General features: G+C 37.0%; 2 protein-coding genes across 2 annotated transcripts in view; one reads left to right on the top strand and one right to left on the bottom strand.

The window, feature by feature from the left end:
- The window catches only part of LMBRD1 (LMBR1 domain containing 1), an 89013-nt gene extending 69592 nt beyond the window's left edge, over window positions 1–19421 (bottom strand). Inside the window, exon 1 of the mRNA XM_014307295.2 lies at window positions 19326–19421. The gene's annotated coding sequence lies outside the window, so the exon portion shown is untranslated. The remainder of the gene's footprint in view (window positions 1–19325) is intronic.
- COL19A1 (collagen type XIX alpha 1 chain) overlaps window positions 18843–19440 on the top strand; it is a 170211-nt gene continuing 169613 nt past the window's right edge. The window contains exon 1 of the mRNA XM_031057604.1: window positions 18843–18925. The gene's annotated coding sequence lies outside the window, so the exon portion shown is untranslated. The remainder of the gene's footprint in view (window positions 18926–19440) is intronic.

The following is a 19440-nucleotide window of genomic DNA, read 5'->3' as shown; positions in this document are numbered from 1 at the left end:
ATGTATGGAGCAAGAGTGAGAAGAGTACAAAAAATTATTTCTGTAAAGGTTTTCTGGGCATGTTTGTAGCAGGGGTTGATAACTGCAAGCTAATAATTAAATGTCTCTTTAAAAATTTTTACTGTATGTAAAAAATTGGGGAGGATCTTAGCGAGTCATTGAGATAATGTGTGAACGAAAATAGAATAAGTCGGAAGAGAATGCTGTTACTGTATTCCTCAACAAAACCTTATAGTCATTGTGGTGGTAGTAGCCATAGTGTGAAAAAATAAAGAATTATATCACTGGACTTCCCTAAATACCATTCCTCTTTCCCCCACAAGATGGTTGCACAATGCCCAAAAAAAGGATTACAATAATTTTGTGCTATAATGGAAGTATATAATTTTAAAAGAAACTTTAATTATATTGCTTACAAAATAAAATCTTTGTCTAAAAAGAACTGTTATAGTAATTCTTATGTATATTGGAAATAAATCCAAACTAGAGGAAATGTCTTAGGTGCTACTTAATAACTTGTGGAATTTACTTTTACTAAAGTATTGATGTGGTGAAAAGACAGAGAAAGAAGATGATTGGTATTATAGAAATTAAAGTATATGAAACAAGACACCATCTTCATTTTGACCAGGACAAGGGATTAGAATCGTGCTTGAACTGGATAGTGTACATACCAACAGGGAGCAGGTGCTCCTTCTCACTTGACTGAGCTGCTCGTGTCACCACTTGATAATCCTCCAAGTTTCAAGGGGGCTGGAAGTGTGTGGCTAATAGCAATGCCATAATTTAAAATCCCCTTATTAACTCTACTTGTTTTACTTTTATTTTTCTCATGTTAAGAGACAAGATAGTGAAACTGGGTTTAGCAATATTTCACAAAATATGTCACGATCTTATACTCGAGGGTGTAATTATTCTTTATGTTATGTGGCTGAATCCAGTAAAACTTGTAAACCTGATAGCACAGAGGACATTGGACCTAGTACTCTCCAAGTACACACAATTAACCATTGGGAATAATAACAACTTTCTTTCAAGTGCTTCAACTTCTATGAATAAAATTAACTGTAACTTCTTGAAATGTCTTTTGTTTGATGTACTACTGTAGTTCATTTACCACTACTGCAGATCAAGCTAGATTTCTGAGACTGGTGTGTCATGCATCTCTCTTCCATCACTGTACTTCAGTGCTTACTTAGTCTTATTTAACCAGTAGCACACCTTTAGGTTTCTTCATAAATGCCAGTAATAGTTAATTTTCACTCTATGAATATGATTTTCTGCTGTACCTACAAACTTGGATGTTATTTATTGCTAGTTTAATATAGAAAGAACAATGGGATGCCACCTTCACATCTTTGCTACTTGTATTTCCTTATCCTAAATTGTTCCTTGTTTCGAGATCCTCAGTCACACCTGTTTTCAGTGTGCTTGGATTTAGTGCAGTCTATCATTCTTTTTCACTGAGAGAAACCTCATTTTCTCTTTAAACCTTTTTCAATATCAGTATTTTATCATGATGTATCAGTGACTCAACATTTCATGAACATTTCAGTTTGACTTTAACTTGGTTTAAATCAGCTCAATTCTTATTTTGGGTAAGAAGAGGGAAGAAAACAGTTTTCAAAAGAAATAATGATGTAATTATGAGGAAAAGAGATGGTTCCATTGGTTTGGGAATAAGGTTTTCTCAATATTTAGTAGAATTGAGGGAAAAAATGCATGTAGTGGGTAAGTATACAGTGGTGTTCTCCCCAGCATACACATCAGCACTGGCACATTGTTTTTTGGGTAGCCCAAGTCAAAGGCTGAGTCACCATTTTTGGAACCTAAAGATAGGCTTTCTGTGCCATCAGTTCACTTTTTGTGTCTATTTAGCATGTCCTTCTCAACAACAGTTTTATAATAAAGTCAATTAAATAATTTATATAAATAATTTTTATAACTTTGTATAATCAATATATATATTAGTTGAAGTACTTAAAATGGCAAAGCCCAGTCCCCAAAACACATGACTTTCTAACATGCAAAGAAAAGCTGGCATAGTTTGGGACTAGTGAACTCTTAATGAAAGCACAGAACTGTCACAAGATGGAGAGGAATAGCTAATCTGTGCACTAAGATGTATGTGTATTTTCTTGTTGTGGTAGTATTGAAGAAGGGTAAAAGGGTTTTTTCTTTAAGTTTTTATTTATTTTGGAACAGAGGTCATCCTTCTAAATGTCACAACATGCAAATAAAAATAAGAAGTTGAGTCAGAAATTTAGAATTAATCTATGGAAGAATTTAGAGTGGTTTTCTTTTAATGAATTACTAACAACGGCACGGTAATATTTATGGAGGTTCTTTTTTTTTATTCTTGGTTCCTTAATTTGTTTACTTGAACAGAACCAGAATTTTAAAATAGGATTTTGAAGGCAGAAGAGGTGATTAATTTCTCCAGGACATAGAGAGTGTAGGTTATTTTCTTTAAGAAGGGCTGTAAAAACAATTGAAGCCTTCAAAGCTCAATTTCTTTTTTCTCAATAATTAAAAGCTTTTCTGAATGTAAATTATAGTTCTGCATGAAGTGTTAAGAGCAAAAGTAATGTGAACTTCCACTACAGAAGTGTGTGAACATTCCCACAACAAAAATGAGTGTGAATGTTGTTTTCCCATGAAACTTTCAGCCTGCAGTTTTCAGAGGAAAAAAGAGAATACCACAGTATTTTTATCATGGCACTAATCAAACAATGAACTTACTCCATCATATTAGAACATCTAAAGTACTGTTTTCTGCATGTTTGTCTGAAATTATTAAAGATACTGCTAGTCTTTTGCACATGGGAAAATTGCAACCAAGGCATAAACTTGGAAGGAAAATATCTGGAGATCTTCCCAGGATACACTGAAGAAACAAGATGGAAGGTAAGCAAAACAATACATTAAATTCTGAGTCCCTGAATTTAATGGAAAAGCTGCCACTAAGTTTAGTTAAGTGTTGATACTAGTGGAAAGGGCACAGTGTAATTGTCATTATGCTCCATGGACAGTGAGCTGCTTTGATATCAGTGTCAAAAAGTTACCCAGAATTTTTGATAGTTCAGGGGATGACAAGTGTGAGCAAAGTGAGGAGTACCTTCTTGTGTACCGAAAACAGTAAGTAATTTGGAATCACCATCTTGGAAAAGATGCTGCTAAAGGAGAAGTGGTAGCATTTTTAAGGTTCTGACTGGCACAAGGAACAGAGAATAGAGAACAATTAGCCATACCCATGTCAAAAGAAAATGGGCACAAAATAAATCAACAAGCAGCAGACTTAAAAAGAGAGTTCTTCATGAAATTTAAACCAAAAGATACTCTTAACATGGGATGATTTGAATGCCAAGTATGCATATGTTAAAATTTAATAGAGAAATTCATGGATGAGAGGTCTGTCAAGCAGTATTAAGCACTAGCACAGAGAAGCAGCCTCCAGCTCAGAAGGCCCCTAAGCAGGGGAGTGCCAGAACGGACAGGATTTGCAAGGAGAGATTGTTAAGCTTTCCCTGTTTTCCAAAGGGTTTGCTGTTGGCACTAAAAGGTCAATATAAGAAGCTGTATAGTCTTTCAGTCATTTCACTTGCTGTCTCTCAGAGAGTTCAGCTCAGCATGCCTGTTCTAGGATATCAACAAAGGCTGGGGCTTGTCAATTTGATGGAGTTAGATGGTAATCTTCATGATAAAGGTGAATTTCTTCTGGCTCAGAAGACTGACTGAGAAGCCATCTACATTATTTAAACCCAACATATGGACTGCATAAAGAGTCCTGGGCATCAAGGGCTGTCTAGCAGCATAGAAGAGGTTATTTTTATAATGAACAGTACAAACAGGTGAGCCTCCTCTCTCAAAATAGGCCTCAAGCCCATACCCAGGAGCACAAGAAGTTGCCTGTTATTTCAAAACAGGGGGAAAAGTTGGCTTAATGCTTCCATGTGTAAAGAGACAGTTGATGAATCTAATTTTCTCAGTTCAAGAAACAGAGTGATAAACTGGAGTGGGTTCAGGGGAGGGTCACCAGGGTGTTGGGCTGTGTAGTACTTGTTTTGTGTGGAGAGGGGAGGAAGCTGGGCTTGTTCAGCCCACAGAAGAGATGGCTGTGGGACCTGAACAGCAGGCTGGCAGGGAGGCTGGCCAGGCAATGGAGTCAGTGGGGCACAGTAGGAGTGGCAGTAGACATACATTAAAATAGGAGGATCTGACGGAATATGTGGGGAAAAAAAGTGTAAGGATAATTAACCAGAGGAGCGAATAGCCCAGATAGGATTTGCAACATCTATTCTTGAAGGTTTATACAATTTGACTGATAAAACCTTGAGCAAGCTGGTCTGGATTCATTGTGACCCTGTTTTGGGTGTGAGGTTGGAGAAGCAGTGTGCTGAGAGTCATTTCCAACCTGAATATGTCAGCGATTAATGCACCACTGACACATCAACTGTATTTAGATAGAAGATAATATTTTGTAGAATGCAAAGGAAATAACTATTCTCAGCACTTGCACCAGGAATTGGATAGTAGGGCAGCAATATCCTAGAGAGGAAGAATGGCATGAGATTATAGCTGCTGACTGAAGATTTATCATTAAAGCCTTTTTGATCAGTAGTGGCATAGCAGTAGTTACCTCTGTAGTTTTGACTTCACAAAAGAGCAAATAATTCTACTTTCTGCCATTTCTGTCCTATCTGAAATGTATACTCCATAATGATGTGGATCATTATCTGTTAGTTTTCAGTGAATATGGATACAAACAAACATACTCTGTATATGCCTGTAACCTGAGACAAAAACTTTAAGCAGATGGAGTCAAAAGAACTGATTCTGGCACTGGAACAGGTTTCCTAGAGAAGTTGTGGATGCCACAATGCTGGCAGTGTTCAAGACCAGGTTGGATGGAGCTTTGAACAGCCTGGTCTAGTGCAAGGTGTCCCTGTCCCTGGCAGGATGATGGGAGCTAGATGACCTTTAAGGTCCCTTCATACCCAAACCATTCTATGATTCTAAACCAGCTCTGCAGAGACAGGCATGTGTATGTACATAGTGAGGAGCAATCTCAGAGTCTTGATTCAATATTGAAAGTTCTGGCTTGTATAATGTTTATTCTACTAGACCCAAAGGAATGCTAGGGCTTCATGCTACCACTAAGACTCAATGTTCCCTGTACCCGGTAAGGGAAACAGCACAGATGGATGCATGTTACAGCAATATTTCTTCTTCTATGTTTTTGGCAAGGATTTAGTTTACTCTTCCTGTTTCATTATTTCCTGCAGGCAAACTGCTTTCCTCTTCGGGTTGCAGTTGAATAATCATAGAAGGATGTACAGGAAACAGATTATATTAATGGAGGAAGAGTAATATCGAAACTGACAAATTTTTAATCGGTGATTCAAATTTTAAAAATCAATTTATAGTCAGGAACCGCTGCGGTTTCAGGCGGGAGGATCCCGTTTTAGCAGCAGAAGCCTCGCCGGGCGAGCCGGGGCATCTTCCGCTCTCGCCCAGCAGAGGGCGCGCGCGGCGCAGCTCTCCGGAGCCGCCTCGGTGCCGGAGCGGCGCCCGAGACCCCGGCAGAGCCGAATCTGCCAAGCATTACTTGCACAAAGCTCGCATTTCCGCCCAAGTTTTGGCATTGCAAGAACTTCGGGAGTTGGTGTGTAATATATGAATTATTTATCTTTTTAAAGCTATGCATATATCAGTTTTAAATCAAGTTTTTCAAAATTAAAATGGATTGTTCCAAATCTTGCTTTTTTTGTCAAGCTCTGTCACTATTGATGGCACCATTGCTTTCCAAAGCATTCAAGCCTATGATTCAGTGCCATCATAAAAAATTCCAATTCTGTAGATATGCACAGCTAGAACTTACCTAAACTCTGCTATTCCTTCACTATATATTCAAGAAAGAATTCTTTTCTATCAATGTATGACTAACTTACCTAAAACATTCTTTCCAATACTTGCAACCACAGCATTTTCATTCTGAACTCTGATGAACTTGGTAATTCAAGAACAGATTGAAAGTCATAATAAATATCATCCTGTTAATCTTTTCACCTTCATCTTCCAGTCTCTGTTGGTCTTTTATTTGAGCAACCTGATCTAGTGCAAGGTGTCCCTGTCCGTGACAGACAAGCTGTCCCTGTTACATGACAGACACACTAACAGGAGTTTGTACAATCCTGTATCTCTTCTACATATTGACAGATCCCAGTGACTGTTCTCCTTCCCTTATTTCAGCAACTATCAACTATTTTGCTTTGTCACAGAGTGCTCAGTTCATTTGCTGGATTCTGTCCCCATTTTTTGGCACAAAAATAAAGTGATACAGATAGTATTTTTCAGTGCAAAATACTAGAAATGTATATATTTTTTTGTAAAATGATGCACGGCAAGTATTCACTTAAATGATTATGTGCTTGTATTTATTTTGTGTATATATTTGTTTTGATGTTAAAAACCTTTCCACATCTATTTTTCACTGGGTTATTATTTGCTTTCTTATAGTCACCAAATTAAACAAGTCTACCAGAAATTTTGCTCTATTTAAGGTAACTGTTTGCTACAATGTCTCCAAAGTTTTAGCCAGAGGAAAGACCAGCGCCCACAAGAACCACGTGCACAGACTGTATTTTCTGCAGAAACCAAGGACATCAAAATACCCCACAAAGCTTCTTTTTAGTCACTCCAAGAAGACAAACCCTGATGGGAATCTGGTATGAAGAAGAGTTGAAAATATGTACCCAGATGTGTTGGTAGCCAAATTTTTTGACCGTCATTTTCTTGCTAACATTTTCCTGTTTTTTCCATGTTGCCTGCATAAAAGATGTAGAGCAAGTACAGTCTGCAAAGAAGACACAGTTTGCTTTCTGTGTCAGCATACTTGCTATTCCAGGTGGGTATTTTTTGGCATGGGACTGATCTTTGATTAGCACAGAAAAGTCTTCAGGACACCTAATAGCAGCCTACGCACAGGGCAAGGTCATGGAGAAAAATGAAGCTGAGTGGTTTGAAAGTACATGACAGGAGGATGCCAGCTGGGCACAAGTGGAAACAAGAGAGGTTCCAACTGGAGATGAAATTTCTTCACCATGAGGACAGTCACACAGAGGAACAGGATGTCTGCAGAGATGTAGCCTCCCTCCTTGGAGGCTTTCAAGCCCTGACTTGCTTTACTACCTGCTGCTGATTACTATTTTTGTAGCACTTCACACCAGTACTCTTACACTGGTAAAGTCATTCTGCTGTAGGTATTGCTCAAATTTCTCCCTGCCTTACCTGGTGTAATCAGTTAATTTCCAGTTTGTTTGTTACAGTAGGTGTCAGTTCAACTTTGCCATGTTTGTGCACAGTCTCCATTGTGTAAACTCTATAATGTTACAATATAAATGTCATTCAGCAGGTATGTAAGTTTTGCCCTGTTTTCTACAATGATAACAATGTAACTTATATTTGTTGGGCTTTCATAAATTAGTTCATTTGTATTTTTGTGCTCTTTTAAGCTCAGAGTGTGTGTGATATTTTCTAGCATTCTACAGGTTGATTTTCCAATGTGTAAGTATTTGTATTATGACTTTTAATATAGTCACCATCATCTTGGCTCATATGCGGTTTAATGTTGATCACCTCTGAAGTTCTAGCCATTGCAGATGTTATCAGGTTTTATTCCATTTGGGTTATAGTTGTGTTGACTTTTGGTATCATTCACAAAAATAATACACTACACCAATTGAAAACATGAGCACTTTTTAAAACACACCTGGCATCCAAAGGATAGCTTTCTAAATAAATCATTCATTTTTGTTGTTACTATCTATTTTCTCCTCAACAACAGGGTTCTCTAGCAATATCTATACTGATTTTTGAGAGTATTCATATGCCTGCCACTGAAATTGGACTGGTTTTGTAAGCAAAGCAGGTCTGCAAGCAAGGTCTCAGTGCACATTTTTGTATGAGAGAAAGCAGCTCTGAATGATAGTAGTATACTATCTTACTTGATAGTAGTGACTAATCAAATATTTTTGAAAAATAAGCAGTTAAAAATTAGATCAGGCATTGCTAAAAAATTTCAAAATTTGTTTCAATCCTACTTTTCCTATTCCAGTTTTCCAGTTGTCAGAAAAATAATGTTCTCACATGTACTTAGAACATTCCCTTAAAATTTGGAGATTGCTCAGCTGGCTTGCTGCAAAACTATCACGTTACTGTGAGATAAACATCATTAAATTGAGTGCAAGGCTTTGCTTTCCTCGGCTAGAAAACATTGTGAACAGCTTGCTGTTGACATGAAAATGATTGAGTAGGAAATAATGGTACATCCACTTTTGTAGGGTGGTTAAGATTGCCCAGGAAAAAGGTGATACAGTGAAATCAAATATAAGGTTTTATTTGTGGGAGCAAATATTGCAGGGGTAACCTTACTGAGCAGCATATAGCATTTTGGAAAGTTGGAACTTTTTAAGAGAGGTAACAATAGCTTCACACACACTGGGATGGCTTAAAAAAGTTGGGATTTAACAGAAAGAAATGCTAAGTAGCAGTAATGTAGCTGTGTTACTGCTTTATATGGTATTGATTGTGTGACTCTGCCATTGTGTTAGCTTCCACTGTCCAAGCATTCTTCTTGCTAATTGATGTCAATGAGCAGGAGTGGTTCCAGAAAAAGATTCAAACCAACCAACCAAAAAAACCCACCTACCACAAAACCACAGTGCTTTGTGGCAAAAAAAAAAAAAAAAAACAAACAGATTAAATAAAATAAAAGCTCCTCAATCCATCTTTGTTATTCAGAAACAGTTGATAATGGCCTAAATTTGTACATAGAAAAAAGACTTCTGATACTATAAGACTACTTAACAGATAAAGGCAGACCACAATCCAAGCAAGCAGTCTCTTTCTGGTATATTTATTTCTTAATTGTGCTCTCTCTGAGGATGACAGCAAGCATTGGTCATACTTTCTGTTTAGAGTGAAATCCTGGCTTCACTGAGGTCTCCAACGCTCCTAACTCACAGCAACAGCTGCTAAGGGGAGGTCACAGAAAGCAGGTGTGACATTCTGGCCCAAATTAAGTTTATGCCAGAGAATACTCTGACTTTGTGAATTCAAAATTTCACTTTAAGTAAAAAATCTACCAAACTTCCCATGCTCAGCAGAAAATTAGAGGTGTTACTTGCACTGACTTTCTAGTTCTCTTTTTCTAATTTTTTTCCAGTGAGATCCTGGAGTGGAGCTATCTGGCACTGGCATCCTGCAAGCAGCACAGGAAAGAACAACCGTGCGCTAAATAAGCAAATCTCACAGCAGAAGGCAAGGTCATTAATGGAACTGGGGTCACTCCTGTGGGAGAAAGTTTATTTCAGGAAAAACAGTAAGAAAGGGAATGACAAAAATGTATTTCTACATAAGGATTTTTTAACATGTTTAAAAATGTTTCTGTTTTTAAATGAATCATACTAACATTTTTTTCAGTGTTGTTTAAGCAGAAATTAAGTTGATGAAGCTATTTTCAGGGGGTTTTCTCATTGTGTTATTTCAATAGTGAAGGGTATTTTTTCTATTTTCATTTTTTCCTGGCTTGTGGTGTTCTTGGTCTTAATGCTGATAGGTTTTCTGTAAATCATTGTCAAATGCACTTCTCAACTGTCAAAGTTATGAAGACATTTCAATACATATTTTAACTTCAGAGAAAAGAAGCTGAAATATGGGGGAAGATGGGGAAATTATGGTCTCCCATAATTATGGCTTAATTATGGATTAAATATTTCTTAAGGCATCAAAAGCATATCCCTTGGCTACAGCAGAAAAGTGAAATCCAATTCTTAATTGAATTTCATTTATAAGGTTTTTTTGTCCGGGCCCACTTATACATCTGGAATGAACCATACAATGATGTTTCACTATTGTCTCCATTTACTGATAAACAGGAAAACCTACAGGACTCTAAAATTGACAACATCTTAAAAAAGAACTGCCTTGCATAGTATTCTATACTGAAAGAGGTTGAATTAATCTGATTGCATCAAGATCAGCTTGTGTTTCATTAACAAAGAAATGAAAAGGAATCTAGCCCAACCCATTTGGCTGCCCTATATCAAAGGATACCCTAGTATCTTAATTTTCACTTCTATTTCTTTCTTTTTCTCTTATGGCCTCAGCTCCTGACTCCCATACTGGTAAATACTTCAGAGTAGGAAATCACTAAATCATTCGATGTTTTATATTTTAGATACTTTAGTTTATATAGGTGAGCAGTGTTAACCTCCCATGTGCTAAATGTCATCCTGCCTCCTGCCCCTTTTCCTTGTATGGCTTTCCTTGCCTTGTCTCTCCAGTCTATAGACAGCTGTCATGCAGGAAGGCAGAGGACTGGGGTTTGATGGGAGAGTTTTTGAACTCAAAGTGATGACAAAGACATAGACTGAGAAGTATTTAAGACTTCTGAATTAACTTCTGACACGAGAAATTATAGTAAGGTAGGGATCTGAGCAGTTATGACTACTTCTCAGTACTGTCTGGATCTAAAATGCAAGTGGAGAATGCTCTTTTACAAATTTTAATATTTATCTTTAATACTCTGATAAAATCACAGGAGTGGAAGTCCTCCACTGAAAATACTACTTAAATTTTTATCATGTCCACATAATAAAGTTAGATTATATTTAAAAAGGATATGCACACCTTTGCTATACGCCAAGGTAAGTTTGTGTTAATGAAACTTTTAAGGAGACCTGGTCCAAAAGTAAATGGAAGGCTTCTATGTAGATGTAACTGAGAATTCTTATTTAACCATGTCTTTTGCAGGCAATGCTTGTGGAATATTCCTTTAAGTCCTCTGTACATATAATTTGACTCATTTCATAATATCAGTCCAATTTACTTTGTGAACAATTTACATAATTATAAAAATGTGTTGTAATAGTGTAGCTCATTTTTGTATTTAACTTTCAGCCACAAAAAGAGTATAAGTATTTCTAAGTACATAAGACTACCTTATGTAAAGATATCTAAAAGCTGTGCTGGTCATAGAGTTTATTTAAACTGCTTGAAAGTCCACAGATTCTATAAAACCTTTAAATCACACCCAGACTGAGTTCAGAAACTAAGGTGTCATGTTGAATTTAATAACACTGTCACTCTAAAATCAAGAGAGACACTTATAAAGAACAATTAACCCCAAATCTGTATTTTCCAAGGGAAATTAGACCTTTAGTTTAGACATCTCAGTGCCTGAATGCAACATGACTTGCATTCAGGTTTCAGCCCACCTGCTGTTTGCTTACATGTGTAGACAGAAGCATAGCTCACTTCTACAGTTCCCTTGGCCTGAACTAACAATGCTTAAAGCTGAATTTAAACTTGTGATTAAACTACTTTTGGGTTATTAACTCTGTGGTCTTCACACCACAGGAACACAGAAAATCAAGTGAATCAAGTGTGTGTAATCCTTTGTCTTGCTGTAATTCAGAAGTGTGCTTGGATATAGACAGCTTCTTTCTTAGTGCACTGGTAACACTTCTCCAGAGGTTTGCTGTGATGTAGCCCAGGCAGACAAGGGATACACTCAGACTCCCACTGATTTATGCAGTAAAACTCAGTACTAGGGAGGACTCTAAAGGAGGCTTGCCAGATTTGTCATTTGGAACCAGGCTAGTCTAATTTGGCAGTCAAACCCAGGTTCTGATTGCAAGAAGTAATTCTGTGGGAATGATGAACCCTGTGTAACAGTAAATGCATGCCACATTTTTTGTTATGTATTCTTCTTCTTACAGGCCTTCTGTGGTTAGGGTTTTTTTGGTTTTGTTTATTTGATTTGGTTTGGTTTTTTCCCCACTCCTGCCAACAGGCTTAGTGTATTCTGTTTTAACTTTTTTTTTTTTTCTAATTTTATTCTCCAGGCGTCAAATCCTCCATTGAAGTAAACTTTAAAGGTCCCTAAAGACCAGTGAAGTATCTGTAACATATTAACAGTTCCTTAAAGAAGTAACCTCTATTCTAAGTCCTGGGAAATGGAACAATATCCAAAGAGGAGAGACAAGTTCAATGTCACTGATGAATCTTTGAGCAACTCAGTCCTAGAACAGTTTGCAAGTTCTCTTTTTAAACAAATTTACCTTTTAGTTTTAACATAGGAACCAGAATTAATTCTTCACATAGATTTGAAAGCATGTCAAGCTATGATTGTTCATGCTAAAAAAATTGGACAAACACAATTTTATTCCAAAAAAAAACTTGTTTCTTTGTGAATAGTGTCTTCCCCTTGTAGAAGCCCAGAAGATAAAGAGCTGATGTGTATGTCTCATGCAGTGATAGGGATGGAGCCAACCAAGGATTGTTGGAAATAATACACTGTGAGAAAGAACAAGATGTGGCTGAGGAAAAGGAGGAAACATGGAGGTGAGGCAGCACTTTCCTGGGGAAAATGTCCTTGTTTTGGCTCCTGGAGATACATACAATGCAGTACAGCACTGGAATGAGGTGAAGAAGCTGGCATGGACTGTAAGGGAGGATCAAAACCACCCAAGATCCCTGAAGCCCTCTAACCCATTTCCAGAAAAGTCAAGAAGAATGAATTGCACATGCTAACTGACTTACTAGAGAGAACGAAACTTAACTCTAGGGCTACAAGGGCAACAAAAAAGCATCTCCATGAACTCTTGGAGCATCAGCTGGATCAACACTGGAGCCAGGACTGGTCTTCTCTCCTTCCCTTCCTTCCTTCCTTCCTTCCTTCCTTCCTTCCTTCCTCTCCTTCCTTCCTCTCCTTCCTCTCCTTCCTATCATGTGCTTACCCTAGGAGGTCAACATGTGAAAATGTTTGTCACGTAAAAATATAACCTCACTAAACAGTTGCAGGATGCCAGTCTAAGCTGTTTGAACATAGTTGGTTCCTGCATTAATAATTGGTTCCAACACAATTATTTGATGCCTAATTGGCGAGATTAAGTATAGTTTACTAACAAGATTTATCTGGGTTCCACTTACCAGGAAAGGGAAGAAACCAAAGCAGTTTGTAGCAACTCCAGGCTTCATCAAAATGGCATTTTCATGCTAAATCACTTGATTTTGCTCCAAAATTAAATTTCTCCATTGTGCACAAAGCAGTTTTGACATGCCAAAAATAAACAATGCAGAGATTGAGGCAAATGGTACTCTTGATATATTACATGGTTACATTTATTTTAAGAACCTTCCATTCACTTAAATAGTGGCCTTTCTAGGAGGTAGCATTGGAATTTTCATTCCTAGTAAACAGGAAAATTTATGTGAATCGCAGTGCATAAACACACAAATAGTCATGCAAACATGGTCTGATAGGTTCTCCCTTTGGACTGTCATCTTCTATTAGTGCTGAAATCCTCAGCTCCCAAAAATACATAAATACACAGGGTGATACAGGACATTGACTTGCAATATGTATAGGTCAGTAGGATGGTTTAGAGGGCATGTGACAGCCAGATCTTTTTTTCTCTTTTTGCATGTACTTCAGTCTTCTAGCTGCAGTCTTTTAGACACTATTGAATTCATGGTTCTTTCACATCAGAGACCATAACTAGATAGCTCTAGGCTTACACATCAAGCTTACATAAATCTACAAAACTACTTTCTTAAAAGTACAATGGTTAAACCCTGAGACTATTACTCCTAGATGAGAGGCAAATAAAGTACGTGAATGCAGAGATACAGATTAAATATGCACTTATTATGAATTTTTAGATTATTTTGCTTATTTATTCAGCAATAAATGTAAATAAAATACTTGTCATTTTAATATTTCATTTTTATGTTGCTTGACAGCACTGAAATAGCATAATAGTAAATAGCTCTGCATGAACTCAGAACCCTGGATGGGTGAATATAATTGTAGCTACTGTGTGTTAAAACTGACAGTCACTAGATATCAGTTAGTATGGCATATGCAAATTTAAAGTAGTTACTTTCTGAAAATTTGACACTCTTTATAACTGGACCTAAAAAGTGGGTTATTTCTCCTAGTAGTATTCAATTTTTAAATACAATTTGGGCAAATTAGGTGGCTGGAAAGGACACAAGAGTAGGAGACAACAGCTAATACTGAGGCTTGAGGACTCTTAGATATATTTGTTACAATTTAAAATCTCTGCTTTATCTTGCTGAAGTTGAAAGAAAACAGGCATAGAGTATCCTCTGAGCTGAAATAATTCTGCCTATTAAGCCTGCATGTTTTATACAGCCTAATCTATTTGTAGGATTTTTTATTTTGCTGATACCTTTTTTTTGCTCGTCACCTTCCTTTTCCTAATATTTGCACTATATAAATTAACAAATTTTAATTTTATGTTAAATTAACATATTTTACTGATTTATAGATGCTTTCAGACTGTGTATAGGATTTTACCATATTCATATAGAAATATTGGGCAAACAGCTACGCTTCCCAGCAAAGCTGTCTAAAACCTGGCTAGGACCTTTTCATTGTGTATAGACATATGGATACTTTTACTTTTAAAGACAAATGGATACTTCAATCTAAAACAAGCCAGAAGATGTGCTTTCACTTGTTTTAGAAAATTGCCTTTTAGCTCTTCCATAATCAGCTGTTTGATCACTTCCTTTTTTCTTGTGCTATACAAAAGCCACCATAATGCATGTATTTTCTGCTTTACAGGTAGGGCAGATTCCATATGAAGGCAAGAAGAGGAAGAAGAACTGTGGTGAACTTTAATTTTTTTTCATGTATCTTTGGTTCATGAAACAATAGAACTTGTTGCAAGTTGTTTAGGGTATGGTTATATGTGTATATATATATATGTGTGTATATATATATATATGTATATATATCCATAGGAAAAAAAAGGAAAGTGTGCCTTTCACTAGATAAGGAACATTTTATTGCTATTAATCTTAGTATTGTTTCTCTAAGCCTGGACTGATGTTTTACTGAATTCTACAAATCCAGAAGTATTTCAGGTTTGAATAACTTAGCTTTTGAATTTTTGAACTAACACTTTAAAGAGTAGTATATACCACATTTCTCAGTATATACTGAGAAATGTATTTTTTTGGAATAATAATGAATACTGCTCAAAGCATATGATACAGCTTTTGGCATGTTTGCGACTGGTAAATATAAGCAATATATCACGACATTTATTTGTTTACTTTGAAATGTGTATATTTTGAATTAAAATGCCACTATTAAAAATATTATATATATTAGGACCAGATAACACTAAACATTGTGAATGATTATTTTTTTGAGATTGGGTTTATCAGTAGCATTAAAATCCAAGATAAAGAATGTACCTTTTTTTCTTTCTATTTTTTTGGTTGCTGTACCATTATATTTACTACCAATTGGTTATTTTAGGACATGTTGTAAAGTGTCAAAGAGTAGAGAAAATGCCTGAGCTAAGAAAACAAGTACCACAAAACTATAATGGTAAGTATTCTGTCTGTATTTTTTTTAGTTATTTTGGCCCCTCTACTGAAAATCTGAGAGCTGCTTGAGTATGCAGTAGAAGAAGTAGCAGTTGGGTTTTTTCCTTTTTGTCTCCAATAGCAGAAACGAAGTGACATCCAGCTTTTCTGTTGGCTTTGCTGCTTAGGAGTGCTTAGTATGTGTGCACATGCATATAAATAATTCCCTTTTTATGTAGTTTTTGCCAAAGTGCCCTCATTTGAGTGACATTTTTGCTCCATTTACATCAATGTTAAAATTTCCATTAACTTCCCCAGGGCTGGGATTCCACCTGTTTCGTCTAAGTTCACCATAGTTCAGTCTCATGTATTTAAAAGCATTTATATTTTAATTGCTTCAGTGGAATGCAGTTGTCGTGACCGGGAAATCTTGCAGAGGGCAGAAAGGATCATCTGGCAAGGAACAATGCCACATAAGGGCTTACTCAACAGAACAGAAACATTGAGCACTACATTCAGCGAAATTGCGTGGTAAGGGGCGTTTCAAATTAATCTCCTTTTACAAAACTTTTTTCAAGTAGGATACTGCTGCCTTTAAAGACTTTTGTCCAAGTTTACAGCTTCATTCCTGCATACGTGTTGTTGTAAGCAACAGTTTAAAATGTGGGTCTAACGAGATGGAGACAAATCTGTTAACACCACACAGAGAGCGAATTATGCAACTTGGCTGGTTTGGATATCTAATTATGACAAAAAAAGAAACAAAGGGGGAAAGTGAGTGTTAGCAGTAAAGAAAAGTTTTCTATAAAAAAAAGTCAGTGCTTTAGCCCCCTGATTCTCTCACCTTTTCCCTCTGCATCTTGCCTGCAACTGTAGTTGTAGTAAAAGCTGTTCAGCAGAGCAGTTTTGCCTTGGCACAGGAGATGGAATGTTCTCTGCATGTCTGTGCTAAGTATGGCTGCAAACCTAAATTTCTCTACTTTCTGCTTCTTGGTGTATTTTCCTTGACTCTTTCCTGGATCCAGGTCTAATTCTGCCTTCTGTGTGCTTTAGCTAAACTCTGAGATAGCTGAAAAAATACGTTGCTGCAAAGACAAGTTGGGATATCATCCACTGGCTGCTGCTGCTGCTTCAGCTTATCAGTTTTTCCAGTACTTCCTGGATTTGAAGCAGATAAGACAAGGTATAGACATTTTCTCTGGAGTGCATCAGTAACTGCAGGTGAGGAATTGTTTGGGATTTCTAGGCTGTTACTGGGAACAACAGATGTGTCACTAGTTGTGGCTTTGCTTCCTATATTATGGGAGGCCAAGAGAAACCAAGTTTTGGAGGTCATGACAGAGGTTTTTAAACAGGTTTTTCTTTTTCTCAATTTTCATGCCACTAGTCATTCAAACTGGTTTTAATAATGTGAACAGTGTTGTCCATAAATACATATCATGGCAGTCCCTAATGTGGTTCTCCTCAACTAGTATAAATCCCTGTAATTCCTTTGATTTATGCAAACTGGAATAATCCTGTTTAGTTGAAGATGTGCCCCAGAGTACAGGAAGCGTATGTATTAGTTGGAGAAGGTTGTAGCAGTTTCTAATTCTTCTACTTAATGCTTTCATGCAGATGTGAAGTATTTTTTAAAATTGACATGGTCCAAATAAGGTATTTCGTTTTCTATTTGTAGTGTCAGTATTTTGCAAGGGAAGCAACATCCTTGCTTCACAGGAAATGAAGACTATATTTGGGTCTGAACCTTGAAGCATTACTGAAATTTTAAGAAACAGAAATATTTCTTTAAAGGATAAACTGATTGTATGTGCAAACTCATGCAATTAAAATGCTTAGCAACTTCAGAGCTTATATTTGATTGAAATTAATGAGACTGTTTATATTCATGTAAAGTAGATGAATCCAGGTATTTAGAACACGTAAAAAGAAGTAAAAAAAAAAAAAATTAGAATTTTGTAGCTTTAAAGGGCAATGAGAAATGCAGTTCTTCTCAAATAAAAAAAAAAAAAAGATGATGCCTTTTATTATGGGCAGATCTTTTACAAAGGGTCTTTCAACTGAGGATCTCACAACTCTGAAACACAGAATTAGGGCTCAACATTGAGGCCTTTATCAAATGAACAGTCTGAAGGAGAATAAGAATGCTCCGATGATTTGTCAGCTGTGGGACTGGGCTCTTGCACCTCACCCTGAGAGGTAAGACAGCTTTACTTTCTGTAATTTCCAGAATGAGCAAGCAAGAAGTGTGACTTGCCTAAAGTTACACCACAAGCCTGTGGCAAGCCGTGGAATAAAACACCCCAGCAGATGTGTACGTAAGCTGCAATTTCATCTTTCTCTCGTGATTCTAAGTTGGGAAGAACAACAACTGTTTTGAAATTCAAACCAGGAAGATAATCATGTCTTTCCATGTGATTTGTTGGTTATACTGGTTAGTTATCTTGATTGAAATGAGGAAACACTGAGGAAACAAAATCTGCTGAGTGGGTGGGAGGATTTGGGGTATGGGAGCTGGGGGTAGAAGAAAGTTTACCCTATATATTTTCTGATCTGAAGACCAATTAGCTAAATTAATGTTAAGCTGATAAATTCTCATATGACCACCTTCCTTTTTTTCTCCCGTCAGAATAATTCAACTAGAAAAAGGAAATATATGTCTTGGATATAAATAAATAAATAAATTATATACTGAGGCCCTACTCTCTGTCTTCTGTATATCTGTTTCTAGCTGTTTTATTTCTCTTTGTCCTTCTATCTGGTTCACATCTTTAAAGTGCAATTCGGAAAACTGCCACAAGCACACTTGGAGAACCTGACAAAAGTGCAGTTTGGCAAATTCAGCTAAGAGCCAGTGGCAGTGCTCAGTCTCACCATGCCATCACAGACAGATGATATTACAAGTGCAAGAACATTCAGGATTGTAAATGATAGATTTTAAAAGGCAGAACAAATTTCTGTAATTCACTGTGCATTACAGCATCAGTGCCATAAATAGGTGTACTCTCTTGGTTGTTTGCATGGCTGATTTTTAAATTTATGGTGAAGTATATAAAAGTATCTAAAATTAAAGTATGCTTACACTTAAAAGATAAAAGCTAGTTTCTTCCAGTGTAATAATGTACATAATTGGTTCTTCACAGCTAGAAACCAGATACTCTTTCAATCATGCATTCATACCACGGCTATCTAATTTATGGAACTGTTGAGAGGGCGCTTTTAGAGAGGTAGGGGGAAGGAGAAAAAAACTCCAAACATTTCTTACATTGTTACCTGACTTGGGATGCACATATATAATTATGTAAAATCTGTGTCTGGGTGGCTGTTTGTTCTTTCTTGCAGAGTATTCTGTGCTCACTGAGTGGGAGGGTCACGCTGTGAGACTAATAAGGACAGAGCTGCATCCCCCTCTACCACTCTTTGGAGACTCACTCTAGCAACTCCTCGGCACTACAGCAGCTCTGTACAGGCATTTTCGGTGCTTCTGGGGGATACACCAATAAAAAAATTAAAGGTAAGCCACTCACTATGTGTAGTCGATTATCTAAACATCTTACATGTGCACACTCACACATGCTAGAGTATTCCTGGCTTGTTTTGAGGTGTTTTTGTTCAAGGGTTTTTGGTTTTGATTCCCAAAATTGTCATTTAAGATTATCATTGCTAATATTAACTATGTCATATATAAACATGATGTATGCCGTAAGTTTTTAACGCACTGCAATCAGCCTGTGCCATAGTATTCTGCTCATGATTGTGTAAATACATTGTATATGCTAGTGGGTGACAATAGGTGTATGCTAAGATATGCAAATAAAAACAGGCTTGCTAAATGAGCAGTAATTTACAAAACTGATTAAACTTGCGAATTGCCACTATGCTGATTGTGCATATATTTACATTTAAAAGCCTACCTTGTAACTAGCACGGGTGCCGGGTGGCCTGCCCGCAGTTGGTGGGAGCGCGCTGGTGAGCGAGCAGCGGCTCGGGCGGGCAGTGCCCTGCGGGGAGGGGGCACCGCGCCGCCCG

The sequence above is a fragment of the Geospiza fortis genome, unplaced genomic scaffold (assembly GCF_000277835.1).
Source record: "Geospiza fortis unplaced genomic scaffold, GeoFor_1.0 scaffold264, whole genome shotgun sequence".
In the NCBI taxonomy this organism is placed as follows: domain Eukaryota; kingdom Metazoa; phylum Chordata; class Aves; order Passeriformes; family Thraupidae; genus Geospiza; species Geospiza fortis.
Note: the sequence above shows the minus strand (reverse complement) of the source record. Positions and strands in the feature narration are given on the sequence as shown.